Source organism: Mastomys coucha, unplaced genomic scaffold, assembly GCF_008632895.1.
Source record: "Mastomys coucha isolate ucsf_1 unplaced genomic scaffold, UCSF_Mcou_1 pScaffold8, whole genome shotgun sequence".
In the NCBI taxonomy this organism is placed as follows: Eukaryota; Metazoa; Chordata; class Mammalia; order Rodentia; family Muridae; genus Mastomys; species Mastomys coucha.
In genome coordinates this window covers 22,020,040-22,038,674 of record NW_022196914.1, presented here as the reverse complement: position 1 = coordinate 22,038,674, position 18,635 = coordinate 22,020,040, and the positions used below count along the sequence as shown (strand labels likewise).

At 38.3% G+C, this 18,635-nt stretch overlaps 1 long non-coding RNA gene across 1 annotated transcript in view; it reads left to right on the top strand.

The window, feature by feature from the left end:
• LOC116083497 overlaps nucleotides 1-18,635 on the top strand; it is a 47,287-nt gene that overhangs the window by 6,149 nt on the left and 22,503 nt on the right. The window contains exons 2-3 of the long non-coding RNA XR_004115749.1: nucleotides 7,021-7,192; nucleotides 13,177-13,233. This is a non-coding gene — a long non-coding RNA (uncharacterized LOC116083497). The remainder of the gene's footprint in view (nucleotides 1-7,020; nucleotides 7,193-13,176; nucleotides 13,234-18,635) is intronic.

Here is an 18,635-nt window from a genome sequence, read left to right as displayed (position 1 = left end):
TGACTGACTTGTTCTGCTGCACACATCCCTGCAACAGATTTAACGATTGAAAACAATGTAGTCTACAGTTATTATCGAATTTCTAGCACTTGAAACTGTCCATAGGCTATTGCAAAGCCAGATTGGATGTGTGTGTGTGTGCACCTGTGCATGTGTATGCTCATGTGTACACACATACATGCACATGAATGTGTGTGTGCACGTATATGTTACCTTATATGTGAGTGTATGTGCATGTGTGTGTCCTCATGCATACATGCACATGTGCAAATGAATGTGTGTGTGCCTGTGTGCATATACACACTGGTTAGTTTATATGTGTGTGGGGTGTGGGGAAGTATATGTGTGTGTGTCTATGTGCAAGCACAAGTTGGTTAGTTTATATGTGAGGGTGTGTATGTGAATTCCTACATCCTCAGAGAGAATACATAAGATATCTGAAGGAACTATGCTGGTTGTCATCATCAACCATCGGTTTTTTTCCATCTTAACACTTTTCTCAATAAGCCTTTATATAAATATATTTATTAATTTAATATAAATGTAAATAACTTTTAATGAGTTAGTTCATCTCCTCACAAAACACATTTCTTTATCTATGAGCAGTGAAAGTCTGACTTCCTGAAGGACATTAGTATCTGAGTGGTCTCCCTATCCTACAATGTTTCCTCTTTCCTTCATATAAAATTTACTTAAGCAGATGCTTTGTGTTTATATAAAAATGAACTATTTGAGTTTATCTTTATGTCATTCAAGTGTTCAATATTCAACAAATATCATTGAGTTCTCTAATACATAAAGATATGGATACATTCATGTGTGTTTTTAGCCTAGATGGTAATCTTCAAATAAGACTATGTTTCCTGGGATGGGTATGTGGCCTAATGAAATCCCAGCTTCTGACTTTAAGTTAAAATCAACATGCAGGCAAATAAGGTTCTAGAACACATGGTACCTCAAGTCATCCTTTTAAGTCTTTGCAGGAATTGTGCCCAAGACAGAAGCTAATCATGCAAGCTGCTGATTTTTAAAATCTACGTTATCCGTCTTGTTGAAAATTGTATTAACATTCCCATTCTTAAACTTATGGCATTCACTCACTCCATTATTGATCTGCTCCACTTTTCTTTTCAAACCTTTAGAGCACACTGTGCTTTAGAGTAAATTAGAATGGTCCCATGAGGAAGGTCCCATGAGAGGCACCTGCTTGATGTACCTTTAAAATAGAGGAACTCTTCAACTGATTTGTCATCGCCCTTTGTCTAGCTGTCACCTCAGAATGATGACCGGTCACATTTCATTCCTCACCACACTCTTCCTTTGCCATCTGTGTGCTCTGGTCCATTCTTGGTGGCACTGCTCTGCTCCTTCTCAACTCCTCCCATAGATCATGGCAAATCATTTACTACTTTCATTTAAAATACTTTCTGCAAAGTGATCTGGAACATTAGTTTTATCTGAAGTTTGTTTTTTCTCCCCACCCAACCCCAGAACAGGACATTTGACCTCTTAAGCTGAATTTTTATCATATGTAAAATGAGGATATTAATGAATGTCTACTCTCAAAGAAGTTCTGTGAAGATTACATGAAATAACTCAAACAAAGTACTTAGTGCAATGCCTGGAACTTTGCAAGAAACCCATAAATCATAACTATTATTACCACTGGTCTTTGGAAGGCCATAGATGGAGCCAAGAAAGTAAAGCAACAGAAGTTTCATTTTCACTTCTCCATATGTCTTCTATTTTAATCTACAAATGAGGAGGATACCTCTGATAAAGTGGCAAATAGAACTGAAAAAAAAAAAACTATGCAGGATGTAATCTCACAACATAGCAAATAGCACAATTACCCTGTATGTATTTAAATGATGAATTGCTCTATGATCATTCTCTCCTATAGCATTTAGAAAACATTTCATCTTCAGGGTGTTAGTCTCACTGAAGTTTTCTTAAATGGTCTTGACTTCTCTCCATCTCTTTGAGTGGTTGGAATATGTACTCAAAATTTGAGTTTTGAGTATTGATCAACCACATAAAGCCCTTTCTTCATTCAATTCTTCCAGGCTGTACTTAAGCACCTGCTACACCCATCTAGCCCTATCCTTCATCTATCAAAAATTTCCAAAGCACTATAACTACTTCATTAAATGATTTTTAAAACTGTATCCACTACAATCAAATTCTCTTTGCTCATCAGACTCAAAGCTAAAGGAGCAATCTCGCTGTGTGTTCCTTTTGCAATTGGAAAAGTGACTTATTAGGTATACCAAGCTTTTGTTTTTGGCTTACACAAGTACTTATTTTCTCATAATTCTAAAGAATGGAAAATCCCAATCAAAGCTGTGGCAAGATTTGTTTCCTGGTACAGTCTTTCTTCTTGGCTATTTCATATTATATACTCACAGGGTGCTGAGACAAACATTGTAACTTAAAAGGTAAATGGTACTGTATGGTTTTAAAGCATGTAACATTGTATTCTGACATGTGCAGACACAGTGAAATGTTGCCTTCATCAAACAAATTAACATATTTGCTACCTCACATCTACTTTTGTGTGTGTGTCAAGGAATGATCATTGAGCCAGTAGTCCTGAGTACAACATATTATTAATTATACTCCTCCTGTTATTTACCTTTATTTAGATGGACTCATTTTCCACATCTGTAGCTCTGTGTCCTTTGACCTACATTTTTCATTCCATCCCCCTCTTACCACCTCTAGTAACCAACAGTTTTTGTTACCATTTTTAGTTTGCTAGTTTAGTTTAGTTTCATTATGTTTTATACTTTACTTTTTTTAGAGTTTGAGAATCCACATAGAAAGTAGGTTAATGGGGAATTCTTGTCTATGCCTGGCTAAGAGACCAAGCCTTTATTGTGACATTGACAATTGACTAGCTATTACGCCCATGAAGGGTCATCATAAACTTGAGGTGAGTGTTTCTTTTTTACTTCTGGTAATTTCAAAGACAGCATTTTGGTGCATCTAGCTAGACATGTGTTTTATTTTATTAAAAGTAGATTTCTACATACAATATATTCTAAACAGTTTTCCATCCACCCACTCCTCCCAGTTCCTCAACATCTCTACTCCCACCCAGACCTACCCCTTTTCTGTCTCTCATTAGAAAACAATTATCTTGTGTGTTTCTAAGGAATTGTTTGAGGAAGAAAAATAAAATAAGATGAAAGAAAATTAAATACATTGGAATTGGACAAAAGAAACTCATGGAATAGATATAGATAAAAAATACAATGCATGAAAAACACATATTGACACAGAGACACACATATTCACACACTCAGGAATCCCATATATATACACACACCAAAGACCTGTATGGTTAAAAAGAAAGTGTCCTTACACAACATTATGAGACAAAGAACTTCAAAGGATGCCAGTGAATTTGTTTTGTGTTGGCCGTCTACTGCTGAACATCGGGTTTTGAGCTCTACCCGTAAGAGTGGTTTATTTTCCTAGTGAGACTTGCTAGTAGAAAACTATTTGTTTTCATTTGCAAGTATTTATCATTAGCTAACATAGCACCTGCATTAGGCATGGGAATGTGTGTCCACTTTTTCTCTCAGCTCTTGGACTGTAACAGGTACAGACCCGTGCTGGCCCTAGACCTGCTGCCAAGGTTTCTGTGAGTTCATCCCTGCGTTGGTCCTACTATGTTTAGAAACCTTTGTTTCCTTAATGTCCTCTACTCTCTCTGGCCCTTATAGTCTTTCCAACTTCTCTTTTATGGAGTTCCCCAGGACCTTAGGATAGGGATTTGATATAGACTTTCTATTTAGAGCTGTGTGTTTCAAGGTCTCTCACACTTTACAGAATGTCTAGCCGTGGATCTTTGTACTTATTCCCATCTGCTGCAGGAGGAAACTTCTCTGATGATGGCTGGGCATAGCACTAATCTGTGAGTGTAGCAGAATGTCATTAAGAGCCATTTTATTTCTACATTCTTTTAGCTGATCAGCAGCATTCAATTTTGCTCTTGGTGCCTGTCCTATGTAGTCTCAGGTTCTTGGTCTACCCAAGCAGTGTTGGGTATGGTTTCTGGCTCATGGACTGGGCTTCAAATCCAATCAAAGATTGGTTGGTTACTCCTAGCAGCTTTGTGCCACTACTGCAGTAGTGTATCTTACAGGCTGGTCAGCATTGTCGATGGAGGGCTTTGTCACCATGTTGGTGTTTTCCTTTCTCCTTTGGTAGCATGCAGAGTACCTTCCAGTACCATGAACACTAGTCTAAAGGGTGAAGCCCTCTAGGAAGGCCCCAGCTTGACTTCTCCATGTCCAGTGAGGTGCGTAGGTCTCAGAATTCACCACAGAAACTCAGCACAACTTAAAGAGTTTGAAGGACTGAAACACAAGTGGCACCATTATCTTTGAACAGTGAGATATGATAGTGTATTTCCCATTTAGTTTATACATATGGTCAGAATTAGAAAATTTTCTCAGACCCACCAGAAATATTAAATAGGACACAGAGGTTACTAATAAGGTTTAAAGCTTAGGCCTCTTGCTGGGACAGTCTCCTAGCTACTGTTTAAACTCAACCCTATTATTCTAGCCTACAACCTGCCACTCTATGTATGCTAGCTCTATGTATTTCCCTGATCCACTCTAGTCCATGTCTATCCTGTTCCTTGCTGCTTCTGTTTTTTTTTTTTTTTTCTCTCTGAATCCTCCTCTGCCTGGAAGTTCCACCTTAGTACTTCCTGTTGAGCTACTGGCCGTCAGATAGTTAGTACAACCATTCTGCAGCAATGCAACCTCTGAAAAATCTTTAGATTGCCTTTAGGCAGATAAGGAAGGATGAATATTTACAAAACCCAATGATGGGCCACAGAAATGACAATACCAGAGTCTGGTAAGCATTTAGCTCTCTGCCAGCACAATATTAACAATTGAAAATACAGAGACACAGCCTCATACAATATGAAGAAACATTATCCCAACATCTCAGGAAAACAAAGATTCCCAAAAGCATGTTATGATAACGGCACAGAAGTGGCACTGGATAGCTGTAGAAACCCAACCCTTCTGCTTGACTTATGTTCTTGTTCTCTTCAGCACTGTCCCATCCACTCCTACACTCCAGTCTTGAGTCCTTCCCTTGCAGAGTAGACGTAACCACATCCTTGTTTTCATTCTTGTTTCTTTGTTTTCTTGCTGCTTGCTACTTCTGGCTATGTGAGTTCAAGTTTATTGTTTTATCTTCAAAACATAGAAAAGTTTATTTTTGACATATTACTCTAGTATGACAATATATTGTTTTTCTCTTTCATTCGGAAGTGTTTTGGCCCTCACCCCTCACTTACTTCAGACTTGTGGTAGATCCAGTCCATGAGTGTTTATTTGAACAGTAACGTAAATGTACCCATTAGTTGTGCTATTCAGCCCAGGTTAAGAATACTGTTGTTACCTTCTGTTCTTTTTTGGCTGTTTGTTATTTTAAATTATGACCTGCCCCTTTCAGTTTAGCTGACTTATAACCAAATATATACTCAAATAAATATGTGCAAGAGCCAGACATAGTCTTCTAACTGCAAGTGGGAGAAAGGTTATAAAATACAGATGAAAGAGAGAGGGAGAGAGAGAAAGAGAGAGCCTTTAGTTTTAAAATAAACATTCAAGCTGTAATTCTTAAAAAAAAAAAAAAAACAGATTTGAGAGTCCCATTGCATAGTGAAAGTGAGCTATGTACCAAGGTAATCACGAGAGGATGGAAGAAAATCTAAGGACTAAGCTGGCCCTGGTGCTCTTTGAACATTTAGTCCTTAATGTATTGGCTTCTCCTGTCTAAATTAAAGGAGTTCACAGCCCTGAGAGGGTTCCAGATTAACCCAAACAGAGATTCACAGGAAGTAGAATTGCTTCTAACTGCCCCACCAGGATGCAGTTCTGTTGACTCATCAATATACTGGTAAGCTACCATGTCACTCTGCTCTGTTCAATCTCTCCTATTTCTGATAAATTACCTAAATATTGCATCTGCCTTGATGGATCAAAAAGGTGTAATAAGGAAGAATGTATCTTGAATCTTAAAATTATGGGCATTAAAAAAAAAAATACTTTCTCAGAAAAAGAACAGAAGAAGAAGAAAAGAGAAAACATCTCCACTCATGTTAAGTCCTCACACCATCTGGTTCTGATAGCCCGTTTTTTTTTTCAATAGTAAAAATAAAAACATGGAAGAGTTAATATGTAAGGACTCTGTACTCTCATTTAAGAATTGTAGGGAAGACTTACCATATATTATTGCATTTCTTTAAAGCCTGGCAGACAGAAACTTTTTTTTTTTTTTTTGGTTCTTTTGAGACAGGGTTTTTCTGTAGCCCTGGCTGTCTTGGAACTCACTCTGTAGACCAGTTTGGCCTCGAACTCAGAAATATGCCTGCCTCTGCCTCCCAAGTGCTGGGATTAAAGGCGTGCGCCACCACTGCCTGGCTCAGAAACTTTTCTTAATTCCATTCTGTATATGGAAACTTACTATGTTCTCTAAGTCTCGCAACCCCAGTTACTTAACATTGGGTACAATAACTAAACTTGACTCGAAACAGGAGTCCCAATCAATACTTGGAACTTCCTTTTGCTTGACCAGGGTACATGGTTGTTAGTGAAATTTTCAAGAGCCATTTATTACAGGAGCATTTAAAATATGTTTGGAAGACTTTCAGCTCTATTGGGTAATAGTTTATTAGAGTCTAGCAGAGTTGTGGACCATGCTATGTGAAGCAAGTAAAGAGCAAGTTTCTTTCAATGGACAGCTGTTCACAAAGTGGTTCACAGTAATGCTCTGTTCACTGGACCACGTAAACTAAAGGGAAAGAAAGAGTGAGTCCTCCCAGGCTCTTTCCCCTTATCCCTTATGTTTATTGATTTAACCCTCCAGTTACAATAGATACTTAAGCCATAACGTTATGCTCTTGAGGTTAAATATCCTTGGATATTTAAAAGTGTAAGAATAGTCTCTGTAGTCACATTTCACTGTGCTCCCTACATTTTCCAGGAATGGGAGAAGTCCTAAGGAAGTGTGTCTCCAAATTGTTTCCTGTACTCTAGAGAACAGCAAAAATAAGAGAATAACAGCAACAGCGAATTATCCTCGGCACTCTTCATTATATCCACTTCTCAGGGACCTTCAGCCCCATGACTGAGGTCAGTCCTCTCAAGTATCAAAGGTGAGTCCTGCTGCAAGTGTGGCTGCCAAAGAGGTTTGTAGGGACTACACAGCACATCTGTGTCGCACTGGACAGGTCATGTACCCCAGCACCGCACTGCACTTTATCTGGAAAGATAGGCTTCTCCTAATTTGCATGTGCAGGGCCATAGATATGCCCTGTGACTTCTGATTCCTAAATTATGTTGCAAGCAGAAATGGCAGGTCTAGGTAAACAGGTCCCTCAGTCATGAAACTAAAAAAGTCCCATTCAGCTCACACTACACCCTCCCAGCCTTGGGAGGCTCAGAGACATTAGACATCCTAAGTTGAGATCAATCTATGCCAAGGCATTTCCTTCTGTCTCCTCTCCCTTCTGCACATAGGCAGCCCCTGAGACAGTTGAGTGGTGATTCTTGCTATTATGCAATGTCATCAGTGCAGTTTTCTAGTGATTATTTTTCAGAACATATACTTGATACAACCAAGAAATATTTCCTCCTTTCCTGCCTGGTAAACACATGCAGTACCTTTAACATAATAACTATATTTCCTTCTAATAATAAAGATAAGACTTTTAAGGATCCCAAGAATATTTTTGAAGCACCTAATACAGTACTACACAACCTGTGGGATGATATCACCTAGGGGACATATATCAGATATTCTGCATATCAAATATTCACATTACAGTTCATAACAGCAAAATTACAGTTATGAAGTAGCAACAAAATAATTTTCTGATTGGGAGTCACTACAACATAAGGAACTGTATTAAAGGGTCACAGCACTAGGAAGGTTGAGAACCACTGACTGAATATGTGTCATGGAAGACAAAGACAAAAAGAGGTGATGTCTATTCTGCACTGGCAAGATGCTCCTAAAGAAGAGATGGGCACCTGACTACTATTGGGACTTTGGATTATCTGGTTTGACTGATCTGATTCCAGCTTGTTATTAACAAGAAAATTGTCCTGAGTAGTTAAGAGAGATGAGCATCAATGCAAAACCACACTCCAAGAGGGATTTCAGTATTTTTTAACCTTAATATTCTACACACTGACATTCATGCTAAGCCTTGGATGTTTTAGATCTGTGGAGAGATGAAGAAATTTAATGTTCTGACCTTCATAAGTAGGATGTAAGGTGAACATGGTTTCACCTACCAATAATCTCACTATCTGTCAGGCTGAAGCAGAAAGATTACGATGAGTTTGGGCCCAGCATGGATTATACAGTGAGTTCTAGGTCAGCTTTATCTACAGAGTGGGACCCTGTTCTCAAACAATCAAACTAATAACCATAAAGCAAAAATAAGAGAGCTGAAGTATAGAATAGGGCTGGAGTTTGCCAACTAAAGACTGTAGTTCTTAAGCTGGGCAGTGGTGGTACACGCCTTTAATCCCAGCACTTGGGAGGCAGAAGGAGGCAGATTTCTGAGTTTGAGGCCAGCCTGGTCTACAGAGTGAGTTCAAGGACAGCCAGGGATATATGAACACTGTCTTGAAAAATCAAAGTAAAAAAAAAAATACTGCAGTTCTTGAAGTAGTGAGGAGACTGACCTTCAAGCTCCAGAAAAATAAAATAAGACCATAGGAATCCAGGGTGTTCTCTAAATGCCCATTCTAAATCCTTATTTCATGTTACCTATGCTTTCTCTGAACCTCGCTTTTGCGTGTTTTGTTTCATTACCTAATTCTCTATATGCTGACTCTTACCTGTATCCTTACTCCCATGTGCCATGCACCATGATGTTCAGGGATAATTTCTATTTTTATGCCACTCTGGAATGCCTCATAGTCAGAAGACAGCATCTTTCATTCCCTGAATATGTCATATAATTTCTATATTTTTAGACCAAGAGTTGCATGTTATATTCTGCCATATGACAGCTGAAAAGATACAGCCAGACCATATTTCCCAGTGGGATCCTCCCTAGCCATGAAATGGCTTGTCCGTAATCAAAGTATGTTTGTACGTTCCACAATTTTAGATGCCTCCCCTGGAAGCATAAGAGTAGTATCTGTTACTTTTGGATCATTTATTCTGTGTGGAATATCTTCAAGGTGAGAAGGCATTGAAGAGACCTGAATGAATGAGTCTATGTGGCTCCTGAGTGACTTCTGTCTCTAGATCCGTAACTCTTTTCCCAGGCAGCATAAACAGGGCTCTATGTGCACTGTGTATGTTGGTTTTAGAAATTTAGAAGGAAGAATTTTAACCCAGCTCAGAATGCATAATGGTAGGTCTTAGGCAGGTTTGATGTACCTTGACGCACATTTTGATGTCATTAGTCTGTCCATTTTGGCAGCTTAGTGAAATGTTTCCAAAGAGTTCAAATTCAGCACACCTAGCATTTGTTTTTTACTTTACGGGACAACATAACAAAGATAAAAAGTGTCTTGGTCCAGGAGAATAATGCAAACAAAAGAAAAACAGTCAGGAGAGCAGCCCAGTGGCCTCAATGAACATGAAAGGCATTACTGGGCAGAGGGCTCTTCTGTCAATAATGACCATGTCTAGAAAAGACAGCTGCTACTGAGGACCACAGCGTTTATGGGAATGTCACCATCCTAATGGCAAAATGCATAGATGGTTTTTATGAGTATGACAACAAATGTTGTCAGATCCTTTCTATTATAATGTTTTATTCAGAATCACATGTAAGGAATTTATGTTAGTGAGATTTGGTACTTTGACATAGAAAATCAATGTGCATTTTTATTATTGAGGTAAATAAATAATATAATTTTGAATGGATCTAAAAATAGATAATCCCTCTGAACTGAGAAGTCCCTCTCCTTGCCTGAAGTGCTTCCTGAGGTCAAACACTTCCTCCTCCCCGCAGGTGAACATTATGAGAGAAGATATTCCTCATACAGTTTGATGGAAACAGACTCAGCTGGCTGTCTCTCTTCAAGTCAGACATACAAAAGGATTTGGGAGAAAAATTAAAAGTAATGAGAAAGTAGGATGCAAGAGAGGTTAATTTTTAAAATAATTCAATGGTTGATTGACAAGCTAGAAGAAAATAAGACAGGAGCTATGTAAAAGCAGCTCACACCAACTGGGAACAAGAGAAGGAGGAGGAGAAGGAAGGAGAGGAGAAGAGGTGATCTTAGTTTACAGATTGCTTTAAACATTTATAAAAGGTCTTTCTTACATAATGTGTCTTACTTATCTTCGATGGCTTCATTTTAGCACAATGTTCAGTCTGTGTAATTTGGTATTTACTTCATGAGTGAATCCATTCTATTGCTTATCTCTTAATTCTAGTCTTCTGAATCTGGATTTATTAGTAATATAATGAATATCATGAAACTCACAGCAAGTAGATTATACAGTGATATCTAAGTATCATTATCTAATCTCATGCATGATAGGCACAGAATGTTTACCCCAATTTTTTATAGAGAGAAAATGCCAGACAATACCCATGTAAAACATTAATGGAATTCACATACGTGTACATCATGTCCCATTTCAGTAAGAGGCTGAATGAAAAGCTGAGATGAAATGTAGCCTTAATCAAAGCTGGCGCAAAGGTGAAATGCTGCAGGGATAGAGGTCTCCATCTTAAAATTAAAATGAGCTGAATTCAGCCAACATTTTGAGTGAGGCCAGAAACTGGTTTAGTCTTAGAATCTATATACAAGTTAAGCTGCACAAATTTAGGCATTTTATATCTCAAAGAAGAGGATCCAGTATAGGTCCTTTGAAACTGTGAGATATTAGTTAAAAATTGTTTCAAACCTATAGCTTTGTGGCAATTTGCTATATGTTATTACAGTCGAAGCACAGCCACAGGCTGGGTGGGGGATCCTTCTGTCCACTGTTTGCCATGGCCAAATCTCTTCACTATAGAGCAGTGAAAATTTTGTTCCAGTATTCCAAACGTCTCCACTTAAGCAAAATGGAAGAATATCAGCTGTTATAGCAGAAATTTAATTAGAATGATGGGAGTTGGAAAATTCACAGAAAACTTATTCTGCGATAAAACAGCCACAGGCAGGGCTTAACTGAGTTTTCAAATCTACATAGTCTCCAAGTGACTCCTCGAAAAACATGGTGTAAATCTGAAGCTCAGGTATGTGATGTGTTTATGAGATTAAAACTGTAAATTTTTCCAAGTTTCTATGAAAAAAACAAGAAATTATAAGATAGTGGAAGGGGTTCCCGTTAGTCTCATAAATTTTCTGTTAATTGGAATTCAAAATTAATTGAGGTTTACTCAGATGTAGACTACAATTTACAGTTTGAGCATTTTTTTTCTCCGTTTTTTTTTTCAGCAATTTGGAAATGAATGTTCTATTTGCATTCAGTGGAGGAGACTTTACATTTGCAGGGAAGAAAATGAGGGCTTATACAGAGCACATGACTATGATTTCATAATTTAAAGATGATGACTTTCTCTGTTCTCTTGGTTGATGGTGCCATAAGCTATTACAGTAGTGTGTCTCAGGGGCCCAGAGATGTGGGGCAGATGGGTCCTGTTTGACTTTCAATGGAGAACTGTTTTTTAAACATTCTTTTTATATTCTGCAGTGTATCTGTAATTCTAGCTGATGGATTCAGCAAGTCACCTAGCAACCAATGCAAAGGAGCCCAAACTGACTACTTCCAAGGAAATGAAGCTAGGAAAACTTTTGTAAAAATGACAATTCCCTGTGTACATGTGATATATCTCCTATGAGCAGCACTGTGCTGAGAGATCTGATTTATTAGGCTTCAGAGATCTGGGAGAGTTTAGGACAGAGGAACTTAGTCTAGGTGCCTTCTTGGTATTTCAGAGAAGTCTGCTAATTTCTATGTTCAAGCAAATAAGCTCTTGTTTCTGAGAAGCCGAATATCTTGTGAGGATCTGGCAGCAGTAATTAAGGGTCTTAGAATCTCAGTGGGTAGGAATGTCAGCTCTCCTCACTCCCAAATCTATGACTTTGCAAGAAGTATCTTTAGTATCACACTAAACCAGTTGCTATCAATTGGCAGTAATCACTTGTTTGGCTTACTCTAACTGCATGCAAATGGAGAGAAGCAGAAACATTAGTGCCTACCTTATAAGACATCCTGTCCACCTCATGAGCTCCTCATAGTTTAAGTTCATGAAGTAGCTATTATCCTAACTAGGACACAAACAAACTATGGCAAGCAGAGTAACAAGGATAGAGATATAAGGATGACAGAAAAACTGGTGTTCATGCAACAAGAGTTCCAAATCTTACTAAAGAAACTGCTGGGAAATCCTTCTGTGAAGACTGTGGAGAAAATCCTGATGATAAAGCTATGTAATTCATGATTCTTCCAATTCAAGATTTGAATAAAGTCACTGTTTTGTCCTCAAAGTTACCATCTTAAAAACTTATATCCCTCCCCCATTCAAATGATACTGTCATTGGCAAATTCTCTTTAGTACTGTATCACTTAGATACCTTTCACAGAAGGTAGTATATGCACAGCATCTCTTTATGGAAACCAGCTAGCATCGTTGTAGGGCCAGTATGACTTTCACAAATAGCTTAGTTGTTCAGTCCCAGAGAGCAAAGCAAACTAAACAGAAAAAAAAAGTATTTAATGTGCTTCATACACTTGCATTGGCATCTAAATTCATGAGTTCCAGATAATAAGAATTTATAAAATTATAATATAAAATAATAAAGTTAAATTTTATTCAAGTCTACCATATGATACCTGAGCTGTGACTGCATTATAACCAGTCTTTTATTTCGTACCCAGTATTATCTTGGCCTCAGTCCTTAGTATGAATCTGAAACAATAGTAAAAAGCATCTTCAAAATGTATCTTTTATTTAAAAACAATATTAGGAATCTAACTTCCCAGAGAATTACCTCTTTTCAACTTCTTTTAGACCTTCACAATTTCATTTCCATGTCTTCCTATGATTCGGTCATAATTAATGTTAATTTTAAAAACTATCTTAATACATAGGTTATTTTATGGCTTGTCAAATAAAGAGTGCAAGTGATTAAAATCTCTGTTTTCTTTTAGGATGCCTCACATTTTCAGGCAAATGAAACAAAATTCACATATCTAATGAGTATTTAGGTAAGTCCCAATGAGGAATGTGAGTGTATGTGTGTGTGCGTGTGTGTGTGTGTGTGTAAAATGGTTATCCTATAAAATTCTGTGTGCCTACAATTCTAGTGAACTGAATTTGACTACTCTAGAAGGGCCAACACAGACGTGCGTTAGGCACATGGATTGGAAGGGAACACAGAATTTACCAATAGGAAAGGATTTTTGTTGTAGTTGTAGTAGTAGCAGTAGCGGTAGCAGTAGTAGTTTCTGTTGTTGTTGTTGTTGTTGTTGTAAATAGCCTTCAGATTTTTGTGGACCAAAAATTTCATATTTCCCTGGCTCTACTCCTCCATTTTCTCTCTACAAGTCTGGAGGAACCATGGACTCAGATCCTAAGCTCTATGTAAAGAGCCTTCTAGACTCATGGAAAGTTATCTTTAAATGTTGCCCCACAGTCCCGTAGAGTGTATTGTAAAGCCCTTTAAGGCCATGGGATTGGTGTAGGCATTAGTCTCTACACTGGTGACTGATAACCATAAAAGTCCTTGTTGAATTACTGCAGAACAACCAATGTTGCTCAGCATTTGGCCCAGGATCTCAGCTGGGATTTTTTTCCCAACTACCTTTAGTGATACACTCTGTGGCTCTTTGGTGAAGAAGGTCCTCACAAGAGGTTTTGGCCATGAATACTTCTGAATTTAGTCTAGAATTTGTAGACAGATATTTCCATTACTGTAGCAAAATGTAGGGAAATGAATTTTAAAAAAGTAAAGGTTTATTTGGACTCACAATTTTAAATGTCTAAGTTATGGTCAGTTGAATTTCTTCTTTGGAGCCTCACTAAAGTGAAACATCCTATGGACCCAATCTTTTAAAGATTCTACTATATCCCAGCAAGTGTCACAAGCCAAGAAGCAAATCTTTAATTATAGGTGCTTAGGAGACATTTTCTCAAAGTATAGCAATCAGCCACAGAGTGCAGCTTACCCCTCTCCTGTCCCTGCATGGAAGTGTGTTCTAACTGAGTCACTAAGTTCTTTCTAATATGTGTCACTACGGCCATATGACACATAATCTACTAACTTGTCCCTCATTTTTATCCAGCCCTCAAAAAGAATCCCCAATTCTGTTTCCTGATAAGTCAGGGTTGTTGTTTGAGTTATGTTTTTGCGTAAGCATTTTGAATGAAACCAAACAATAGGAGTTAGTATGCATGATGAAATCTATCTGCCATCAAGACAGCCAGCATAAAACAACTTGCCAGGCCCTAGGAGCTCAGAAAGCAGATGGTATATGTGTTGATTCCTCCCATCTTTTTCAAATGACAAGGAAAGACTTATAATTATTCATAGGAATCTAGGTATTGCTGCTTGAAAGTAACATTTCTAAAAGTCAAAGCAATTCTGTGATCATTTAATCCAACCTGTTCATTTTGCAAGTAAGAAATTATTGTAGAATTTTCTTCTTTTGCAATGTGTCTGTCTCTCTGTGTTGCTCTTTCTCTGTCTATCTGTTTTTCATGTTCTTTGTCTCTTTCTTTCTCTACTCATTTCAGTTTCTTTATTTCTCTCTTCTACCTAATCCTCACATACCCAAACTCCATTGTGCATCTTACCCTCTCATAAAGAACATTTGTCTGCATATGTGGTATATGTCTGCATATATCTGTATATGTAGCCTAGTAGGTCATCAATGCAAGGAGAGGCCCTTGGTCCTGTGAAGGTTCTATGACTTCTTATCTTATTTAGATGTACAGTGAGCGACAGAGAAGGATATGAAAACTATGAAGCTTGGCAGAGAAAGGCATGTGAGCAAGTTTAAAACTAGAAAAGGGGCATACAGATGAACCATTAGGAAAGGTTCCCTGATAGAAAGATCCTACATAGTTAAAAGTTTATCAATTTATATGTCCACTTGAAAGGAAAAAGCCTGAACAAGAAATGTACTAAAGGCATTTCCTTATTTAAAAGAAAACTGCCCAGGAAAACATTTCCTTGGGGTCAGTAGACACTGGGCAAAGCAGCTGTGGCCTAAGGAAGCAAAACTCAATTTGGAGCTGGCAGCATAACTCAGAAGTATAGTGCATATGGTACTGGTTTTCCAAGCATGAAAAACCCAAGATTGAGGAAGTCATGAAATCTTTATCAACATTCTCTAGAATGCTAGTGAGGACAAGCAATGTGTGGCAGGGTCAGAATTCCTGCAATGAGGCCTGGGGGAGATAATTTGTGAAGTTTTGGAAGTGAAACCTAAATTCCCTAGGAGACCTTGGATGGTGGACATGATAGGAACATGAGATGCTCATGAGGAAAGTTACAAAGATGAAGTAGAGTTGGCTCAAGAGAGAGACTATGTATGCCTCAAGCAGCAGAGCTAGAATAATGGGGTCCCTCCCTTTGGGGAGCAGATGATGTCATCATGCAGCTTCAAGGTTTGTCATTATGTAGCTTCTGATGGGTTTGGTCTTGCTTTGGTGTGATCATTTCTTACTACCTTGCCTCCTTGCCTTTTGGCATGGGAATGTTTACTAAGTATGCAACATTTTATTATTGTTGTTGTTTTACTATTATTATCATTATCATTATACAGGAGCTTGAAGTTTAGGGATTGTCTAGGCCTCAGAAGAAACTCCGCACTTAGACTTTTGAAGAGTTTGATGGAATGAGTCTTTGGAGACTTTAGAAGTTAGGTTGAATACATTTTGCCTTATGAGATAGCCATTATCTCATGGGGATAAGAAGTGGAAAATTGAGGCTTTGAAGTCGTACCCCTGGGTGTAACATTAATGACAAAAGGATTTGTGAGAGCTATTGCTTATTGTTTAGTTTACACTATCTGTAAGAAAGTTTTTAAATTGTGTGAAGAGAGCCACTGTAAATGTGTGTAGAATCATATCAGGATGTGGCCCCAGGTTAAACAAAAAGGAGAAAATGAACTGAGTACCAGCATTCATCTCTCTGCTTGCTTCCTAACTGTATATGCAAAGTAGCCAGCTGACTCCAGTTCCTCCTGCCACCATGCCTTCCTATCCTGACTGGATGGATTATACCCCCAAACTATGAGCCACAATAGATTCTTCCTTCCTTCTATGTTGGTAAAGACCCATGATTGTATCATACTAATTCTTCCCTCACTTTGGCATCTGTGTACATATTACTATGAAACTGTTGCAGATAATGGCCTACAGAGTCTCAAATGTTTATCATTCAACCTATTTGATGTTCAGAAGCAAACAAATCCATGGTAAAATTCTATCCACTCCAATGTGAATACCACCCTAGGTTTTCTGAGACTCTGATTGGGGTCTGTGGGAGAATAGGGTTAATAAAGCAGATAATTGATTTTATTGTTGGCCTCCAGAAGCACTTACAGTGGCACAAACAATGAGTATACCATTTGTAGAGGTCAAGTTCAGTGGTTTGAATGTGTCCTCATAAAACGCATGTGTGGGAAACTTAATCTTCAACGCCACATTTCCAAGAGAAGAAAACTAATAAAAGATGCTTAAGTCAGTGAAGGAATGTGGTTACCTCAGAAATTAATCTGTTATTCTGAGAGTGGGTCATGATACAAGCCTGCCCAGACGCTCATCCTGTCTGAATCTCAAGCCAAGGCCTCCTTTAGCAACAACACAGCTGTCTCTTCCAAGGCAGACACTAGGCACAGATGCCACAGTGCCAGGAGACAGACATGTTTAGCTTGAACTATTACAGCCATGTTTAATACCATTCAAAATGTTTGTATCAATATTTGAAAGTGGAATATTAATTCTTGATGGGTCGACCATCTCTTGAGATATTTAGAAATCATTATGTAATCAAATGGTTACAAAACAAAACATTTTCCATAAAAATAAAGAATCCCATCTAAAGAAGAGAAACATTACAAGCATCCCTCCAAGCCAAAACTTTAATCTCAACTCTGCTTGTTTCCTCGACAGCAATTCAAAGAAATAGAGGCGGTCACAGTTGGACAATGAGGATTTTATAACAGCATATATATATTCTTTCCTTACTCTCATATATATACATATATATTAAGAAGTAAGTCTTCCCTAAACAGGTTTATTACTGATGCTACCCTGTAACAAGACCAGGCATTCTAATCTTTAATCATCTTCTCCTTTAGATTTTGAAACACCCCTTGTAAACCATGGAGTCTGTGCTGATATCTGTCATTTTAAGGAGTATACCTCCCACCTCTTTGAACACAGAAAGAGTATTTATTTTCCTTCAGGATTATTCAGTTAAAACTGAGTAAGAGTTATACTCACTTCACATTCCACTAATTGCAGCTTCTTCCATGTGTGGAAAGAGTTAGGAATAGCAATAATGATATCCACAGAAATAGCAATAGCTACTTGCAAAGCATTTTGACAATTACCAAGTATTCTTAGAGAAACTAAACACACACAGACGCACACATACACAGACACACACACACATGCACACGTACACACACACACACACACACACACACAGAGAAAGAGAGAGAGAGAGAGAGAGAGAGAGAGAGCACAAAAACCTGCTTAAATCTTCTAGCCTGTATCAAGTTGCTTCACTTAACCATGATGTCAACTAACCCTGAGCAAATAATGATTATTATATTGCTTTTCTTTAACAGGAATAAAAATCATATAGTGCTTTCAGTAAAAGTTGAGTAACTATTCCCAAAGGAAAATAGGTAAACTAGCTTTAGGCTTGTTTAAGAGAAACAAAACAGCCTCAAGTGATGGACTGAACAGGCAGAATTCCTCACTGGGGGTGCTATGAAAATTGAAAGCACTGATTTTGTTAAGGCAGAGCCCAGAATCCTGATGCTGAGAAGAGAGAACCTCATACCGTGGAAACTCAAGATAAAGCTTGGCAGCAGCTGAGGAGCCATGAAGGTTTCTGTTACTGTCTGAGTGAACATTTATGGGGAGACTGGGTGGCAATTCAACTCCCTTAGGAAAAGCAAGGCAGCTCCTTTCATAAGTTCTGGCCTCCCTCCCAGAGCATCTCGACTGGTTTTAGAACCAAGGGACTGACACAGAGTTACTACAGTTCAGTACAGTGCTGAGGTCTGAGCTTAGCTTGCCTTGTGTTCCTGAGAGGCCTGTTGTATGATACGTTTTTGGCAGGTCCTTCCTGCAGAAAGGAGACTAGGGGACAAATAGATTGGTAAATTGGTACGAACTGCAACTTCCTTGGGGTCTTATTGGCATCATGGAGAGCTGTATCCCTCAGCTGCTAAGCTAGCATGCGGGACTCAGAATCTGGTCCTTTTCATATATCCCAAGAGTGGGGAAAAGTAAAACATTAAAGAGGGTAAGTGTTGCTCTTGCTCTTTCCCTCCCTTTCTCCCTCCCTTCCTCCCTTGGCTTCTTCCTTCCTTCCTCCTTTCTTTGCTCTCTTCATTCCATCATCTCTAGTTCCCTCTCTTCCTTC